At 33.4% G+C, this 21,247-nt stretch overlaps 1 pseudogene; it reads right to left on the reverse strand.

The window, feature by feature from the left end:
* Window positions 1–527: 527 nt before the first annotated feature.
* Window positions 528–12,541, reverse strand: LOC114266861 (endoglucanase 4-like; annotated as a pseudogene).
* Window positions 12,542–21,247: the final 8,706 nt, after the last annotated feature.

Genomic DNA, 21,247 nt, shown 5'->3' on the forward strand with positions numbered 1-21,247 from the left:
TGGGTTAAAATGCTACCTTCTTTTTCTAAATACTAAAAATTGTATGGAAACTTAGTGAGATTTTTTTAATGAAGTCTAGGAGTTCGTAGCTTTGCCAGGACTATCTTATAACTACTAATTTCATTGATTCATTAGTATAATTTTTTATTTATATTTATTTTGATCATTGAAAGTCAATTGTGCGTTAAGTTGGTGCCTTAAAGGTTGATTAAAAAAAAAAGAAAAAAGGTTGGTGCCCTGAAGTCCGTGTTGTGTTAATGGCTATACAACTCTATTACAAACACAATAATCAGTTACATAATCCAACAGAAAAACATAAATAATAAATAAACAAGATTTAACAAAATTTGTTCGTGTTTGAAAAAAAATTTATCCATCCATATACATTCTCATAGAGTGGCATTGGATACATACTTGGCCTTTAAAGATTGTTTTTGAGTAGAATCAAGATTGCTCTTTTTATATATATGGATGTAACCCTTTGGGCCATTCATTAAATTTTGCAGAACTAATTCTAAAAAATTAATCTACTTAATAATATAGCAAACATACGTACCTGGAGAATATGTTACGCTTTTGGTTGGTGATTCAGGCAATACACTGCAAACTTGTCTGCGTTTGGACAAAATAGACTGGAATGTAACACAAACTGTAAACACAAACAAATAAGAAAGTAAATCAGATTAATCAAAAACTCTTAATTTTGCATACATAAAATGAGTGCATTGACATAATTACCTTAGAAAGAAGTATATTGATTCCAGCGTGCTTAGCATCCCACCCAAATTCAGCAATACGTTCCGAGTAACATAATTCCAATAGTAAGCTGCTTTAGTGGCTTTGTGTAACCATGCTGCTGCCCATATCAATTCATCCTGTGTTGCACATTCTACTTCTTTTAGTAATAAGTCAATTCATAAATGCAAACTTTTCTAATTTTCTAATTTTTTTTTTCAATCATATGCAAATTTCATGGGATAAATTACACCAATAATCCCTACATTTGCCCTTACTTTTCAATTTTGTGTCAATTTAGTATAATTCATAACGTCAGTTAGGGTTTTTTGCGAAAAATAGACACTGAGATGGTTAAAGTTGACTTATTTTTTGATTAAGTAAATTTATAATTTTATCTTTAAAAACAAAAGGCGTACTATTCATGTGTGCATTTTCATTAAAAAAAAATGTTAATGGCTGTAGTCAATTGGACTAAATAGAGACAAAATAAAAAAATTCAAGATTAAAATCTAGTTTGTTGAGATTATGTAAATCAAAATGACACAATAGTCAAAATAGAGACTTGTGATGTAATTTACCCAATTTCTTACTACTTGTATCCATGCATTTTTTGAACCTTTGTAGGATTTTTGCTAATGCTTACCTGATAACCATTGCCACTACAATAAAATGGGCACACTGCTGGCCCAAGGCCGTCATTGTAAGATCCTCGAAACTTATCTGCAAATAAAAAAACTTATTCTCCATACAAAGTTAATCAGCAGGTTTGGTTATCATTTTTTAAAAATATTTTTCAAAAAATTCTACTTTCATATTTTCTGTATTTTTTTGTTTTTGCTGAATTTTTTTAATATTTTGAGCAATTGTTTTTAATTTTTAGACATACCTAACATATATATACCTAAAAAGTAAAAAAAAATTGAAAAAAATCTTTTAAAAATTCACTAAATACCAAAATTACAAAAAAAATATGAGAATTCAGTACATTTTTTTTTATATTTTTATGTATTTATTAATTTTTAAAAATATTTTTTCACAAATTTTTTATTTTTTAGATACATCTAAGTAAAGTGTATCTAAAAAAATAAAAAAAAATATTTAAAATTTTAAAAATATTCACCAAAAACAAAAAATACAAAAATTAAATAACTCAATTTTTAAAAAATTTAATTTAAAAAATTCAAACAAAACACACTGAATAGTATTATCAAATTATACACATTGTCCAGCTTCTCTTCGATTAGGAGTGAGGAATCCCGTCCAATTTGGCTTTGGCAGACCTATAGGTGGTTCAACGATTAGACCATATAGACTCTGAATTTATTAAAAAAAAATTAAAAATTCTTATGGTGGAAAGTCTAAAACCTATTTAAAAACTTAGGAAAATGCTGGCGACCCCAGTAATGGGCGACCCCCAACGACCCCTAGCCAACGTGGTTGTGGGAGATTGGCAGGAAAGCAATAGAAAAAAAGAAAAAGAAAACTGACGAATGGCGCTGCGCTACGTCACTGGGGGTCGACCCCCAGTGGGGTGTGTAGCATTGTTGAAAAACTTATGCCAAGTTTAGCATGAAGCTAAAAAGTTAAAAAATCAAAAATTTATTTAAAAAATTAAAAAGTTGTCACTATTTATCAAAAGTCAAAAAGTACGGTTGCATGACTCTCAATCCTAATTTTTCCCTATACACTAATTTATACAATTTTTTAATACATATTTTTTCATAAAAAGTCAAAAAATTAACCTAAACAATTATATTTTTTTCTCAATTTTTTAGTCTAAAAAATCAAAAAACATACTTATTTAGGACATCCTAACCAACCCCTTAGTTAGAAGATGTTGGTCTCATTTTCATACTTAGGGCTATTTTGGTAATAATTTAAAATAATTAAAAAGTCATTTTAAAAAAAATTAATTCTTCTTTTTATTTTTTTAATATATTTTTTTATAAAAAAAAAAATTAAAAAATCAACTAAAATAATCAATTTTCAAAACAATCATTCGTCTGAGATCTCTAAAATGCTTGAGCTGCTAATGGGCAGACCCATCATCAAACTCAAATCGATCATTTGATTTTTTTTTTTTAAATTTCATTAATTCAAATTGATTCAATATGTATGTTGACATTATTTCACCATTTTGTCTTTAAAAAAAAAACAAATATGATAATATTTGCTATAATTATTGTACTGATTTGATTATTTCATAAATAATTTACATAATTTTTTTTATTTATAAAATAAAGGATTTATATTATCAAAAGGCCCAATTGTCAGAGAACTTTTAAGCTAAATTGAACAATTTAAATCTTCTCCTCAACTAAAGAGAAGCCGAACCCATTTATTTACTACTATTCATAATTAAACACTAGCGGGTGACACATTTAATGCGCATGTAATTTAGATAAGTAAAAATAACAATAAATAAAAAATAAATTAATATTATAATATGTAAGTTGTTTAAATGATAAATATGTTCTTAATGAAATTCAATGTTTGGTTTCAAACCAAAACCTTGCTTGCGTTATAAAAATCTGCCATGTGATATGAGAAGAAGATTTTGAGATTTAAACACCAAGATTCAGTGTTTACATATATAATAATAGTATATGTGTGAGTGATTTTCTGACCACACTGTCCACTTAGTAACTAGTTGGAGAGCACCGGCAGAATAGATGGCACCTGGCTGACCTGCAACAGAAAGAGAAGATTCTGGCGGTGGTTCATCCATCCGGAGGCACTCCGACGATCAAGTCAGTATATCTCTCAAAGATAAATCAAGTGCTAAACTCACAAGCTTGAGTATCAAAAGCATACCTTAGACCCATGGGGGTGCCTCTCTTTTATAGCCAACATAAACCTAGTCCCAATAGAAGCCTAACTTCTATGGACTCAGGATTACTTCTAATCTTGGACTCCAAGTAAAATTAGGATAAACTCTCTAAGAGTCTTATCTTAATACAAACTGAAGTCTTCTATCATTCTAGGACTCTTGCTCCTCATCCGCTTATCTCGGATTCCGATATCTTCGGAGGCAACCTCGGCCTATCCGAGATGACCTTGGCATAACAACCAGGACACGTGGCACCTCGGCTGACACATCGGCGTCACCTTGGCCACGTGTTGGTACTCAGAAAATATATCCCCACAACTACCCCCTAGGTTCTATTACCTCAGCATTCTGAGATGATGGAACCTACACTGTTCGTTCATCTGTGCCCCTCTGTTCGAGATCAAACTCGCCGACCTCAAAGTTCCCTGGACTTTACTGTCCACTTCTGTCAAGTATCAAGCTTCATGCTTTCCAAGCTGCTCGAGATCACACCTCCTACCCGAGGTTCTTGTTCCATTAATTCGTAAACTCCAAGAGCTTAGCAACTGTTCCACTCACATTCTTCAGTGGGTTTCCGACTTCCAGTCATCTATTTGACTCCAGCGATCTTCATATCGGCGTTCATTTCTCCTGGTAGGTTCATAAACTCTTTTATTAAGCTCAATCTTTCATAACTCTTCTGAATCCATTTACTTGCCCTCTGTTGTCTTCTATTTTAGTCTGTTTTCAAGTTTTGAATTGTTTGAACGCCTAGCACTGTTCTTGCCATATCCGCTTTCTGTTGCTAGCATCGTGTCTGGGTCATTACTTTCTTGTTCTTCACATTCTTACTTAGTGCATGTGCACTTGTCTTTATTCTTGAACTTTGTCGTCTTCTTGACTCTGATTTTTCTCTTTTTTCATTCAATCCTCTGGCTTTTTCTCTTTCTAGCTCTTTTGCTTAAATTCGTCATTGTTCCAATCTTTCAAGCTCTGCAACTGTTTTCGTTCCTCTCCTCCAGTGAAGCTTACGTCATTTTGTCATTTTCGCATCCGTCGTCAGATTTCGGCAATTCTCATTCCAGCTTCCCTCTTTCTGGTAAGCCATTGTTCCTCTTGGTTTTATTTCTTGTTGCTTTCCAAGAAGCTCTGCTTCATTGTTAATCACCATTGTTGTTTTACCCGTTGTTTTCAAATCATCTTCTTGAATACACACTGTTCACACATCTGTTGATTTCTGCCACTGTTCTTGGCTTGACACACCAGTGTAATCTTTTTGTCTTGATTTCCTAATAGCTTCATCACCATTCTTGATTACGAATTACATTCTTGTTTCTGTTTTCTGTGTCTTTTTCCAGATTCTTGCTTTCAATCCTTGCCTTCAAACTCTGAGGTGCCAATCGCCGAAAAGAGCTTTGATCAAACTCTTTGGGAGATCGATGCTGAGCTCGAGGCCGAGAAGGCTGCTGAGAAGTCTTCCCAACTGTCTTCTATATCCTGCCATTGATGCCGAGTAGTTTTGTTTCCTTCTTTTACTCCTTGTACCTTGTACCTTGTACTTTGTCCTTCTTTGTATGCTTTTTAATCCGACCGACGTGCCATTTTTGTAGTCTGAATAATTTATTTTTCAATATTCCAACCGAAGTGCCTTCTTTCTTCTTTAAATGCATTTCTCTAATTTCTTCTTTGAATTAATGTCTTCTTTTTTCTGCTCTTGTATGATTCTACACTTAAAATAATTTGCATGTCTTCAAAGTACACCTTGACTGTGCAATCTCTTCGGGGAAAATACCTCTGTCACAACTTCTAATCTTGCTCATCTCGGCCTTGTCCTAACACTTCAAAATATTGTAACAAATATTTTTACAAGTGTTGCTTAGGACTTGTCACTTTCTCAATGTCTTCTGTCAAGACTTCAGTTTTCTATATTTCAAGTTTTGACAACCTGGCAGTCTCGGCAAGTACGCAGATATTGCTTGAGCTTGACTTTAACTTGTAAATTTTTCTTAAAAATTTTAACAAGTTTTTTAACCATCATCCTTTATCATAACCTCGGCTTAACTTCAGCTTGTAAATTTTTCTCAAAATTTTCAACAAGTGTTTAACCATCTTCCTTTCGATACGACCTCGGTTTAACTATAACTTGTAAATTCACATAAAATTTCAACAAGTGTTTAAACCAATCTTCTTCCGATACGACCTCGGTTTAACTTCAATCTTGTAAATTCACACAGAATTTCAACAAGTGTTAAATATGACCTCGGTTTAACTTCAACTTATAAATTCACACAAAATTTTAACAAGTGTTAAACATCATCTCGGTTTAACTTCAACTTGTAAATTCATACAGAATTTCAACAAGTGTTAAATATCACATTGGTTTAACTTCAACTTGTAAATTTACACAGAATTTCAACAAGTGTTAAATATGACCTCGGTTTAACTTCAACTTGTAAATCCACACAGAATTTCAACAAGTGTTAAACATCATCTCGATTTAACTTCAACTTGTAAATTCACACAGAATTTCAACAAGTGTTAAACATCATCTCGGTTTAACTTCAACTTGTAAATTCACACAGAATTTCAATAAGTGTTAAATATGACATCGGTTTAACTTCAACTTGTAAATTCACACAGAATTTCAACAAGTGTTAAACATCATCTCGGTTTAACTTCAACTTGTAAATTCACACAGAATTTCAACAAGCGTTAAATATCACATCGGTTTAACTTCAACTTGTAAATTCACATAGAATTTCAACAAGTGTTAAATATGACCTCGGTTTAACTTCAACGTGTAAATTCACACAGAATTTCAACAAGTGTTAAACATCATCTCGGTTTAACTTCCACTTGTAAATTCACACAGAATTTCAAGTGTTAAATATCACATCGGTTTAACTTCAACTTGTAAATTCACATAGAATTTCAACAAGTGTTTAAACAATGATTTCGGTTTAACTTAACTTGTAAATTGTCCACAAATTTCAACAAGTGTTAAACAATGATTTCGGTTTAACTTAACTTGTAAATTGTCCACAAATTTCAACAACTATTAAACAATGATTTCGGTTTAACTTCAACTTGTAAATTGTCCACAAATTTCAACAAGTGTTAAAGAATGATTTTGGTTTAACTTAACTTGTAAATTCACACAGAATTTCAACAAGTGTTAAACATATTCTTCTTCTCTCTGCCCCCTGCATGGCTTCCACATATTCCTTTGCGAACCTTATAAAAGGTCTTCAACCTGGCTAACTGCAGTCCAACCTTGTGTGTGTGTTTTTTTTTTTATCTTCTGGGACCTGAGATTTGCTCACTGAGCTCTTCTCTTCTCGGACTTAAGTGCCGAGATCTTGTCTGCTAGAATCTTGTATCTGCTCACACAGGTTGAGCTCTTCTCTTCTCGGACCTACTCATCTAAGCCGAGATCATGTCTTCTAGGATCTGGGATCCAGGGTCTGGAATCTGGGATCTGCTCACTTAGGATGAGTTCTTCTATACTTGAATGTTATCTCCTTAGGAGCGCTCATGCCCCTTGTCTTTGCATCCCTTCTGGAAGGGTTTTCGTTCCTCCGCAGGTATCTATCCTTCCATACCTGGAGGTCATCTTCGTTGTAGTATCCGCTTCAATCTGTTGTCTTTGGTGCGACACCTTTTTGGCCGGCGTTTTTCACTCCGTGACTCCGGTCACGAGTTTCTGTGTTGCGGTCGTCCCTTTCAACGTCGAGGTTGATATGTCTCCCACTCCCAGCAGGAGCGTTGTCTCCAATCTGATTCTTCTGTCCGTCATTGGCCATCTATTCTTCTTTCTTTCATTGGCCATCTATTCTTCTTTCTTTCCCACAGACGACGCCAAATTGTGTGAGTGATTTTCTGATCACACTGCCCGCTTAGTAACCAGTTAGAGAGCACCGGCAGAATAGATGGCACCTGGGTGACCTGCAATAGAAAGAAAAGATTCCGGCGGTGGTTCGTCCACCCGGGGGCACTCCGACGATCAAGTCAGTATATCTCTCAAAGATAAATCAAGTGCTAAACTCACAAACTTGAGTATCAAAAGCATACCTTAGACCCATGGGGGTGCCTCAATTTTATAGCCAACATAAACCTAGTCCCAATAGAAGCCTAACTTCTATGAACTCAGGATTACTACTAATCTTAGACTCCCAGTAAGATTAGGATAAACTCTCTAAAAGTCTTATCTTAATACAAACTGAAGTCGTCTCTCATTCTAGGACTCTTGCTCCTCATCCGCTTATCTCGGATTCTGATATCTTCGAAGGCAATCTTGGCCTATCCGAGATGACCTTGGCATAACAACTAGGACACGTGGCACCTCGGCTGACATGTCGGCATCACCTTGGCCACGTGTTGGTACTCAGAAAATATATCCGCACAGTATAGATAGCTAAGAGTATAGATGGATAGATAATTACCCTGGAAGCCCTCCGAAGAAGCAATTTAGAGTAGCGACGATCAAAACCATAAAACACCATGGAAGAGGCAGCCAGAGCAGCTGCAATCTCGGTGGAAACTTTGGAGCCGGGCTTGTTCTCCGTCACGGCATAGGTTGTTCGAGGGGTTTCCATGTCTTCGGGCCTTTCCCAGCAGTTGTGATCGCCGTAGGGATCGCCGACCTGAGCGTACACATCTCCGGGGACGCTGGTGGCTTTGAGGAAGTAGTCAGTTGCCCATCTAATGGCCTCGTGAGCGTGTTGTAAGTCAGAGCCCATGAACTCGCCGAACTCAAGAACTCCCCAAGCTAGCATGGTGGTTGTGTATGCCATTGGAAAGTGGAACTTCACATTGTCTTCGGCGTCGTAGTAACCACCCACCAAATCCACCTGAGGGGAATCATCACAAATACTTTGCTCCTTAGCTCACTTAAATGTAACTACAACCTAACAAATTTTATTTTTACCCACCCACAAAAAATATATATATACAATAAATAATCAGGTTAATTTAGGATATTTATTTGTAAAAAAATAAATTGATAAATATTAGGATAAATTACAAATATATTTTTGAGATTTATTTAACATACGAATTGTCACACATGATTTAAAAAATTATAAATATTTTTTTGTCAATTTTTTTTATTTAACATAATTAATTGAAAAAATAAAACTTTTAATTGTTCTCCCATATAATAAAAAAAATTACATGAATTATTAATTAAAATAAATTTCTGATATCATTAAAAATTATTAATTGACTTGATAATTTATTAATAAAATAAGTTGTTTATTATAAAATTAAAAGCTTCAAACGGTGAGATGTAATTTTCAAAATTACGAGAACAATTTATATTTTAAACAAACCTTAAAATATATTAATAATTTATCTTAAATATTATTTTAAAACTAAACTATCTATTTTTTGATAATCAAATACAATAAATTTACATGATTATGATTATTTAATATGATTTTTATGAATAATATAAACAATGTGATTTAAAAAATAAATAATTTTAATTATTAGGGCAAATTACATATACCTCCCTCGTGATTTATCTAAATTACAGATACCCCCTGAGGTTTATATTTTCATAACAAATTGCTCCCTGAGGTTTATATTTTTATAACAATTTGCCCACTAATTTGTTATGCAAATATAACCTTCAGGGGGATATCTGAATTTTCTCAAACCTCAGACGGATATCTGTAATTTTGCTAAACCTCGAGAGAGGTATATGTAATTTTCCCTAATTATTAAAGTGAGATCCACTGTGACCAAACAATATGATTTGAGAGAATTTGATTCCGTAATAATATTATAATAATATCATTCCACGAAAGCAATAAGTGTGTGTTTGTTTAGAGGGATTGGAGGGGCGATTGGACACCATGTCTATTGGATCATGGAATCCATTGTTTGGTTGTAAATTCGTAGGCTGGATTAGGTGTCCAGATAAACTATCAATCCCATATATGTGAGAGTATTGTTATCCTAGGGAGGTATGAGATAGAATTGGTGGGATAACTATCCCATGAGATTAAATGGTAAAATGACATATTTGCCCTCCAAATATTTGATTTAATTATGTATTATATTTAATAAATTTAAATAAAATTTAAATGTCTCAGTTTAAAAATAAAATAATTTTATTAATTTTTATTGATTTATTTAATTTTTTAAAATAAATTTTTATTGATGTTTTATTTAATTTCATTATTTAAATTTTTATTAATATTTTATTTATTTAATTTTTAAAAAATAAAATAAATTTTTATTTAATCTAGCCCCCCAAAATTAAAATATTAAAAACATGTTTAATATTGATATTATTTAGTAAACAATTTAAAATGGAAAAATTGTCTTTTGAACATTTATCATTTTTTAGAATATCTCAAACAAATATAAGATTCAACGGAATAATCATTTCCTTACATCTAATCATATGACTAACCAAACTTGAGATACACATCTTATTCAATCAAATAGTCTAGGAACTATATATCTTAGGATTAACAATCCCATAGATTATAATACTTCCTTATTCAATCCGTCCAAACAAATATGACCTAAAGGTATGTTTGTTTGAACGGAATGGATAAGGAGTTTTGTAATCCACCGAACTGTTAGTACTAGAATATATTGTCTCTAGGCTATTTGGTAAGAAATGATGTGTATCTTATATTTGTTTAGTCATGAGATTAAATCTCTAGATCGGATTATTCTATTAAATTTTATGTTTGTTTAGTCATGGAATTATATATATAGATTGGACTATTCTATTAAATCATATATGTATCATGTTTTATTTATTTTTTTTCTAGAACTTTTAAAGAATTAAATAAATAGAACATCAACAAAAATTATATAAATTTATTTTACTTTTTGGTTGAGATTTTTAAATTTTATTTTATTTTACGAAGTATAATTAATATCACAAGCTCTCTGTTTTAGCAACACAAAAGCACTCACCGGTGGTCCCCGGTCAATCGGTTTGTCAATCGGGGTCGGCTGGCCAAAAATGTAATCTCATAGGGTGAGATATCCCAAATTTTATGTTCCACACTCCCGGGAGAGAACAATCCAACATATTTGTGACTAATAATCCAGATGGACTATTAATTTGATGCAAAATTTCTAAACCAAATAGTAAACTATTCCATCCGCCGAACATAGAATCACATCCCAGGACTAAATCATTAGGGGTGAGCATGGTCCGGATTGGACCGGATTGGGATAAAACCAGAACCAATCCGTTATCTACGGTTCCTGAAAAATTGGAACCAATCCAATCCATTTAAATCATGGAACCAATCCGAACCAATCCATTTAAACACGGATTGGATCGGTTTAGGACCACGGATTCACATAATTAAATAACAAAAATATATATATATATATATATATATATATATAACACTTTAATTTCATAAAAACATAAACATAGTGCTATATTAGTTCCACAATAGCAATATGTTTTTCTATAATAGCAACATAATGTTCTAAAATTTAAACAACAATAAGAAAACTGGTTTCACCTTAAAAATTTAGACCATTATAAATTACAACTATAAACTAACGAACAAAAGTAATAAAAAAAGATATTATACGGGTTTAAGTTTGAGTTTAGGATTTATATAGAATAAGAGAAGATACTATGAGGGAGGATGTATAATAAAAATATAGATTATTTGCATACGGTCCGGATCAGTTCCAATCCGGAACCGTGGAGTTCAATCTGAAACCAATCCGTGGACTACGGATTTTTAATTCTTCAATCCGGAACCGAACCACGGATTCAAAAAACCAATCCAAACCTATCGGATTGGACTGGACTGGATCGGATTATGGATTTCACGGATTCCTTGCTCAGCCCTATAAATCATTCCGAACAAACGTGCTAATAGAGTAGCCCATTGCTTTAAAACAATTACTAATCAGTGTGTTTGATTTCAGTTTTATAAAAATTGAGTTTTTTTTGGTGTTTTTATTTTTTTTATTTTTAATGAATATTTTTTCAATTTTAAGCATTTTTTTTTTACTTTTTTATATGCACCTTACTTAAATGTATCTAAAAAAAAATATTTGTGAAAAAAATATTTTAAAAATTAATAAATACACAAAAATACGTTAAATATATTGAATTTTTGTAATTTTTTTTATATTTTTAGTATTTAGTGAATTTTTTAAAGATTTTTTTCATGAAAATTATATTTTTTAAGTGTATTAATGTTTGGTATGTTTAAAAATTAAAATAAAAAAAAATTGTTTAAAATATTAAAAAAATTCAGTAAAAAAATAAAAAATAAATAAAATTTTCTGAAAAGTATTTTCATAAAGGACCTGGCTTTGGTCCAGTCCACCATCGGACTGGACCGTGCTGTTGGGCCCATGGGGGCCCACCACGGTTCTTGTTTTGAAAATCTGAACCGTTCAATGTGTAGAACTCGTCGAGTACTATAAGTTTGTGAAAAATCACGTTGATCGGATATCAATAGCTATGTGATCAAAACAGTTTTTTATAAACCGTTAATTTATTCACCGTCCATTTTTTTATACAAAACTGATTTGATCACATAACTATCGATATCCGATTAACGTGAGTTTTCACAAGCCTATAGTATTTGACGAGTTCTACACATTTAACGGTTCAGATTTTCAAAACGAGACCCGTGGTGGTCTCCCACGGGCCCAACAGCACGGTTCAGTCCGATGACGGATTGGAGCAAAGCCAGACCCTTTCATAAAAATTGAAAACAAAGTGAATATTTTTTTAACATGCGAACAAACATGAGAGAGAGAGAGAGAGAGAGTTACATGAAGATCAGAGCCATCAAGAAGAGCGGAGTCCTTTCGCCAAGTGATACGTTGAGAAGGGGGTAACTTGCCAGACCTCTGGCCTTCAAAGAACAAAAGGCTCTTCGTCAATGCTTCCCCGTAATCTTGTGAATTTGCTACATTCACTACCATCATCATCACATTCATCAACAGCACCAACAACATTCTCACTACTTTCCTCATTCTCATCACCATTATCATCTATGCCTTCTCTTCAATATCACCTTACACACACACACACACACACATATAGTACTTTGGAAAATATTATGCTAAAGAAGGAAATAACATAATAACTATAAAAAAAAATCATAACGAAGCATAATATAAATTATAATTAAATAATATCATAATGAAAGAAAAAATTAGTCATAATTAAAGAAAAAAAAAACATAATTAAGAGTACATATGGTAAAGAGCGTATATATTAGAATTTTACTAATAGTTAATATGAAAATGTATTCTTCCAGGGATGAAACTAGGATTTTATTACCGAAGGGGCCAAAAGTCGAATAAAATTTTTCACCATATACATAATTACATATGCATGTATAATATGATATATAAATTAGATCTATACACGTTAAAAAAAATTCAAATACTATAGAAACAATTTCTAATAGGATGAAAAAGTTTTTTTGGTGTAAAATAAACAGAGAATGCAAGATATAAAATGAGATATATACATTTTTAAAATGTCACGAAAAATCATATTTTTAACAAAAATAGGGGGGTAATGACCTCTCACAGTCTTCTCTTAGTTCCGTCCCTATTTCTTCTGTATCACTTTGCATACACTTCTCTCTCTCTCTCTCTCTCTCTCTCTCTCTCTTGTTTATAGGGAGGGGAGGGAGACGGATAGTTCACACAAGGATGGAGGCAAGGCGGCCCATGCACTTCCAAAGCCTTAGGGTGTGTTTGGTAACGTTTATGTTTTTAGTTTATATTTACAAAAATTTTATAAACTGGTTTTTGTTTATTTTTTGTTTATTTTAGAAAAACATAAATTACAAATGCGTTTGGTAATTGACAAAATGTTTAAAAAAAATTAAAAAATATAAAAAAGAGTGAGAAATGGCAAGTAGTGGCAAGCGGCGGCGGAAGACGGTGGTGGAAAGTGGTAACGGTGGGTGGTGGGTAGCTAGTGGTGGCGGGTGGGTGGTGGTGGTGGTGGGTGCATAGGTGACGGTGGCGGGTGGTAGGTGGTAACGAGTGGGTGGTGGTGGTGGTGGTAGCCGGTGGTGGGTGGTGGTGGCAGGTGAGTGACGGATGGCGGGTAATGGGTGGTGGTGGTGGTGGCAGGTAGGTGGCGGGTGGTGGGTGGTAGCGAGTGGATAGTGGTGGTGGCGGATGGTGAGTGGTGGTGGCAGGTGGATGGCGGATGGCGGTGGATGGTGGCAGGTGGGTGGTGAGTGGTGATAGTGGGTGAGTGGATGACGGTGGCGGGTGGTGGGTAGCAGCGAGTGGGTGGTGTTGGGGGGGTGGTGGGTGGTGGTGGCAGGTGGGTGGCGGATGGCGAGTGGTGGCGAGTGGTGGCGGGTGGTGGCAGGTGGTAGTGGTGGTAGTGGTGCGTGGATGGGTGACGGTAGCGGGTGGTAGGTGGTAGCGAGTGGGCGGTGGTGGCGGTGGTGGGTGATAGTGGCGGATGGGTGGCGGGTGGGTGGTAGGTGGCTGGTGGTGAATGGTGGTGGTAGGTAGGTGGTGGCTGGCGGTGGATAGTAGTGGCGGGTGGTGGGTGGTGACGGGTGGATGGCAGGTGGGTGGTGGGTGGTGGTGGTGGTGGTGGTGGTGGTAGTGGTGGTGGCGAGGGATGGGTGGTGAGTGGTGGTGGCTGGTGGTGGTGGGGGGTGAGTGGTGGCTGGTGGTGGCGGAAGACGGTGGTGGAAAATGGTGACGGGTGGTGGCTAGTGTTGGGTGGTAAAAAAAAAAACTCAAAACTCAAAACGGAAACACATTTTTTGTGTTTTCATTTTTTTGCCAAATTTATAAACTCAGACCACTGATTTATAAATCAAAAATTTTACCAAACAAGTTTTTATTTGAGTTTTTAAAATTTTTGTAAATATAAACAGAAAACTGAAAACGTAAGTGTTACCAAACGGCACCTTAGTGTACAGAATATCAAAAGTGTGTTCGGTGTATTTGGCTTAATTCATTTGATTTTTTGTTCAGATAATATTAGGGATATTAATTTTTTTATTAAATAAATGATCAAATAGCATGCATGGATATGAGGCTTATATTTTGTAGACTCCACATCCATATAATATATTTGATCATTTATTTGATAGAAAATTTATGACCTATAACATTTTCTTTTTTGTTCATGTGTTCACAAGAGTTACTCAAAGGTCCATATTTTTTACTTGCCCAATACACTTCTTTATTTTGGAGAAATTATGCAATGCTCCACGAGCAATACTTTTTCTACTTACAAGTTGACATGCAATATTTTATCTTCTAAAATTGTAAAACAAAGTGGTGAGCTAACTCTTTATTTGGTTACAAAGAGGCATTTTGGAGCATTGAATAATTTCTCTTTTATTACAAAGAAGCATTTTGGAAAGTTAAAGCACCTCCACTCAATACTTCAAATATAATGTGACACTCTAACGGTCATATTTTGGCATCAAGTATCAAGTCCATGCCGTTTGTCAAAAGTTGACGTGACATTTGGCATCATCCCTTCATGTCAATTTTGACATATTCCTACTTCATGTCTTTTTTTTTTTTTTTTTGAAATAAAAAAGCTTCCATGCAAAATAAAAGAGTTCAAATTTAAAAAATAATAAAATAATAGATTTGACATATTGGATGAAGCTTCCATATCAAATTGACATATGTCAATTTGCCACTTAAGCTTCAAAAAAAATTTAACATACAAAGTTTTGAAGGTTTGGGTGAAGATGCTCTTAGAAATAAGCTAGCTTCCTGCTTTAAATAAGCAAAAAACCAACTTTTTTGAGCATATTTGTATAACCAACTTTTTTGAGCATATTTGTATTTAGGGAGATAGAAATAAGCCAATTAGTGAAATTACCGAAATACTCTCACTTCTTTTTGCATGGTAATTCGAAAAATGTTAGTGGAGAGTAAAATGATAATTTCAAAAATATACATGATGGTAATATGAGAATTTTACAATTTTTACAAAAGATGTGACATCATATTATAATAATTTCCAAAAAGCAAAAAAACTATTTATTTAATACTTTCCAAATGTATTTGTGAAAAAACCAAAAAACAACAAAATAAGCAACCCAAAAAAAAAAAAACTGCTTATTTTATCTTTCAAAACACCCTCGAGCAATGACAATACACAAATAAAAAAGGGATTTTTTTGAATGCATCAAATGAGGTTAATTATAACACACACACACACCCAAACTTCCAGATGTGGGAAGCCAGCCCAACATCCCTAGTCAGCAATTGCCTAGGTGAGGTTTTCTCATGGGTCCTGCCTTATTTCTTCATTTGCTCAAAATGAGGTTAATAAATCCAATTATCTTTTAAAGTAATAAAGACAATAAATATATGGTTTGGTAAACCAGTGGAGTAATGTTATAAATACTAATTAGGCTTCATTTAGAAATATGCTATTTTAGGAATTTTTTAACTAAAATATGAAATAAAAAAATTAGTATGTTTGGAATTATTTTTGATTTTTTTTTTAACAAAAAAATGTGCAAAAAGTAGAGAAAAAATAGAATATTTGACTTTTTGGTATAGGTTATAGATTTTTTGTTTTTTTAGTAACTTTTCGACTTTTAAGCTAAAATAGACAGTTCCCAAACGAGGCCTTAGTATATCAATCAATACACTAATTAGATAGAATATTAGGTAGGATCATATTAAGTGATGGAAATGTTATATGTACCAATTAGTGTACTAACTAGTGTTGGTAGTACACTAATTACGCTATTTGATATTTGTAATTTACATAATGAGTGAGGTCAATAATAATGTCATATTGTTGACCTCACTCATTATATAAATTACAAATATCCAAAACCTCTAAAATTATGCTGCATCATTTGTTAGTACATTAATTGATATACTAATTGTTGCATATAACATTATTCATTATGAAATAATGTCTTTTTTATTGTTTGACTAAAATGCCCTTTTGACATTTCTCTACATTTTTTTATCTACTTTTTAGGTGACATTTTAATTTTGTTAACATTTTTTAATTAATGACTTATTAAATCATATGGACAAGACTTTTTGAATAGTTATACAATGAAAAATTATGTCACGATTTATTTAACTAAATAAGTTCAACTCTTTATTTTTATTTTTATGCATATTATTGAAGTTGCATCAAACAAATTTACATCTTATTTATAAAAAATTTAAGCGAGTACAAAAATTTTAATTTTTGAATTTATAAATTTCACCAAATGAACTAATAATTATAGAGTCTTATTATCTGGAACTATTACATTGTCTATGTCAATAAAAAAAATTATTATTGCATTTCGTTAATTTGTGAAAAACTAATATAACATGTCAAAAAAAATAGAGCCGTGATTCGGACCCCCACCCCCACCTCCACGTGGGGGGCTGCCAATGGAGAAGAAAAAGGAAAAAAAAAGAAAAAAAAACAGTTTTGGACCAATGAAAACAGACCCCCAGCACCCCCACTGGGGGTCTTAAGCTTTATTCAAAAAAATAACTTGTAACATGTGTGGAAAATGAAAAAGTCAAGAAAAAAGAAGAAGAAGAAGATAGAAATATCCAAAGGGTATTTTGGTCTAACTATAAAACAAACATTCTTTAATAGTATACATTTATTATTTTTTCTTCCATTTATAATACTGAGAGGAAATTAATACTCATTTAATGCATTCATTTGTTAACAAAATCCTCTAAGGCAAATACTAACAAGTGCTCCTAGGTTTTGTTTAAGGGAAATGCGCCAATAAATCCTAAATGTTAGGATTATGTTCCACAGAGCCCCAAAATTTTTCTTGTTTTCCATTTGGTCCTTTTAGTTGTGAAATGACACAAGTACCATATGTAAAAGTGTAGTGAAGCAAAATAGTTGTCTGAGAAATTTGGGAGGGGGGGGGGGCGTGTGTTGGGTGTCACGTTTTCGAATAGCGCACTAAGGGGTTTATTACAAACCTTTTGTGAGTTGGCGTCTGTTATGTGTCACGTAGGCGAGTGCAAGAGTGTCACATTTGAATGAAGTTTATGTAAGGTTTTTTGACTACATTCCTTGGATTGGGATTGGACAAGTGCCATATATAGGCCTGACCCATGTGTACCAACCCATTACGTGATACCAATTTCCCCAAAATTTCCCAAATTGAATGCTGGAAAACATGTATTGCTGAAAATCCCTAGAATGAAGCGATTCCCTGTCCCCTGTGATCGTTTCTTTCATATGTGATTCGGGGGAAATCTTGAGAGATTTCATGAATCATTTGTTGCGTTACATTGATAAGGGAAGATATACATTGCGCCGGTGTAACGATCTGAATCGAAGTGAAGGACGACGAAGTTGTGGTGTTACTGTCTCTAATCTCCTGTGCATGCCATGCATCGATGGCACTGAGAGGTAAGCGCCATCACATTCTTATTTGTAGTCATGTTTTTGGGTTTGTTTGAATCCTAGGGTTTCTGTGTGTTTTTTATTGTGAACTGATGATGTGGCGATGGTTTATGATTATCATGTTACATTTGTGTCTTGTGGGAGAGGGTTTTGGGGTGTGACATGCAACACGTATTTGTTTTCCATTGTTGTTGTTACGTGTCATTCGTTGTTGAATTTATTTTATTTTATTTTTGTCGTTGCCATAATGTAGTATGTATGTGTGTGATGATGTGTGAACTATAGAGGTTGTAGTTTAATTCATAGTAAATACATGTGTTGTGGCCCTTGAATGTGACCTTGTTCCGAGATGGGTTTTCACTATTACCAAGTGTATTTGTGGTCATTACAATGTTTACTTTAAATGCGTGTAGTTAATGTGACAATGTGACAATGTTTACGTGCGTGTTTGTACGTGCTAGTGCTTGAGTGTGATGGACAACCCATAGCTGTGGGAAAAATTAATGTTTGAAACGGTAACATGGTGTGTGGAGTATACATAACACATGGAGTGGTTGCATCTCATTACGGGAAGCCCCCCGTGGTGTTAGTTTAGGACCATTGATTGTGTGTAAGACGTATAAGGGATTTATTTTGTAATAATGAACATACTTTACATAGTTCACACGGTGTCACATTAATTATATATAACCGAGTGCCTTTTTTTAATGTGTCCATATTTTTTTATGCGTTAACCGCGTGGTTCGTTAGGGTGTATGATTATGCATATGCTTATAATGTGATCACCCTTTTCATTTTGTCGTGTAAAAATGTAATTGTCTTAGTTTGCATAAATGACTCGGATTGAGTTGTTGACATATTTTTTGGGTATATGTTTATGTTTGTGGGACTTAATTATACATGGTCGGCTGGTGTGTGCCGTTGATGTATTTTTTGTTATTTGGATTGAATTGTGATTTTAATGACAATGCAAATGCCAGTAAGAAAATGAGTTCGTGGACACGTTCATGTGAACAGAAATCCCTTGAGGATGCAAGGGTGTCAAAGGCAAACAAAATGCAAGGTTGCATCTTGTTCAAACAAACTAAACTCATTAATCGTATTGTCTAGTACCAAGTTACAAAAGCCTGCCACCGGTCCGTCATGATAAGCACCCCCGAGGTTGAACTTCTGTTTGAACATGGTAAGCTTTGTTAAGTTAGTCATGCCATCAAACTTGAAAGCATGGCACTTTTGTAGTTGAAGAGGACCCCTTTTGGATTATGATTGAGGCAATCCGAATCAACCAACTATACCACAACGAATTCAAAAAGTGTGACGAGTTAATTGTGAAAATTATAAAGGCGTACAACCACAAGGATAACATGTTCAACATCGGCACATCCAGTATTAAGCTTGGCAGAAGTGACATAAGGCTACTATTCAGAGTCCAATGCAGGAAGAAATGTATTGATTTGACCCTCGGCCCAAGGCCTGTCTCCGATTTCATTCAACGTAAATGGGACCACATGAAAAGAAACTTTCCACCAATGGGACTTATCAGATTAATAGGAAAAACTTGAAATTAATTGGAGTACTTGTTTGTGAGATGAGATTTATTAGTAAATATCACATTGTTTATTGTTGGGAAGTGTATATATATAGAACTGTCAAAAAGGTATTTTGGTCTAACTATAAAACATACATTCTTTAATAGTATAAATTTAATATTTTTTCTACCATTTATATACTAGAGGAAGTTAATACTCATTTAATATATTCACTTGTTAACAAAACCTGCCCCCTGCGTATTGTTTAACGTTGGGAAGCATATAAAAAATATCTTGAAAATATGAGAAAATGTTAAAAAATATATATATATTGATTTTAATACAAATGTATTGAATTTAGTAAAAAATGTCTTGTATTCTTCAATTTTTATTTTATTTTATTTATTTATTTATTTATTTATTTTTTACTTATGCTCTAAGGAAACCTACTAGTAAGACCCTTTTTCTAACGTGACTACAATAACCTTTTATGTATTTCTTTTCATTCTTTTTTTTTTTTTGATCCATTCACCTCCCACACGTGTATTTCCAAATTAATTAATCAAATAGATATTCAATTATTATTTATAATTTTTATATATTTTATTTTAATCTAAATTTAATATTATATTTACATTTCTCTTCAAAATATCCACTTGGTTGTGGTAAAATTTGAGAACAAAAAATTCTGGTTTTCATCACTAAATTGAAAGTTATAAACCATTATAATTATATTATGAAAAATTCGGTAAAGATGTAACAAATCATTTGAAATGAAAATATTACAAATCAGTTTAATGAAAAATGTAAATAAAACATTAATTTTTAAACAAAAATGAAATATTTAAAAATTATAAATGATATTTGATTGTTAGAAAGTTCACTTTTAAATTTTGGGGAAGTACCAATCAGGCCCAGTCCTAAGGGCAGGCCAAAGAGGCCTGCGCCTTGGGCCCCCAGATTTGGGCTGAAAATAGGGCCCCAAAATATGATTTTGTATTTTAGATATAAAAAAAAATCCAAATATTATAAGCCCAATTGAACATGGGGCCAAAATATATATATATATATATATATATATATATATATATATATATATATATATCATAATAGAGGCCCAATTCAACAAAAAAAATCAAAGTATTATAAGCCCAATTGAACATGGGGCCAAAAAAAAAAAATATCATAATAGAGGCCCAATTCAACATGGGCCCAAAAACAAGAAGCACATCATAATACCTACCCTGAGGTTGAGAAGAATGAATTCACGTGGGTCACTCTCACTGAAAGAAACATTGAAAGTGTAAGATAAATTGATAGAGAAAGAGAGATACAGAGAGAATGAATTATGTATATTGATTTATGTATTGAATGTATTTTGTACAATGGTTCAGGAGCTCCTTATAAAGGAGAAGTTTACAAACAATGCACCCAAAAGCAACCGAAAGCAAAGACATCATGATCAGCTAGGACACACTTTACAGCTAATAACAACATAGAATACACTAACAATATAATGCACTAACAGCCCCCCTCAAACTCAAGGAGGATAGGCACTAGCCAACTTGAGTTTGAAGAGAGTAACAAAATAGAAAAATAAACTGATAAATAAAATAAAATAGGATAGGAGACACGGTATGGTCGTGTCAGACCGTTGTAGGAGACACGGTATGGTCGTGTCGGACCGTTGTAGCAGACAGTTTACGGGGTCATGTCGGACCGTTGTAGCAGACACTGTGTGGTCGTGTCAGACCGTTGTAGAAGACAGTTTATGGGGTCATGTCGGACCGGTGTAGCAGGACAGTT

This window comes from Camellia sinensis, chromosome 8, assembly GCF_055761805.1.
Source record: "Camellia sinensis isolate YWXY chromosome 8, ASM5576180v1, whole genome shotgun sequence".
In the NCBI taxonomy this organism is placed as follows: Eukaryota; Viridiplantae; Streptophyta; class Magnoliopsida; order Ericales; family Theaceae; genus Camellia; species Camellia sinensis.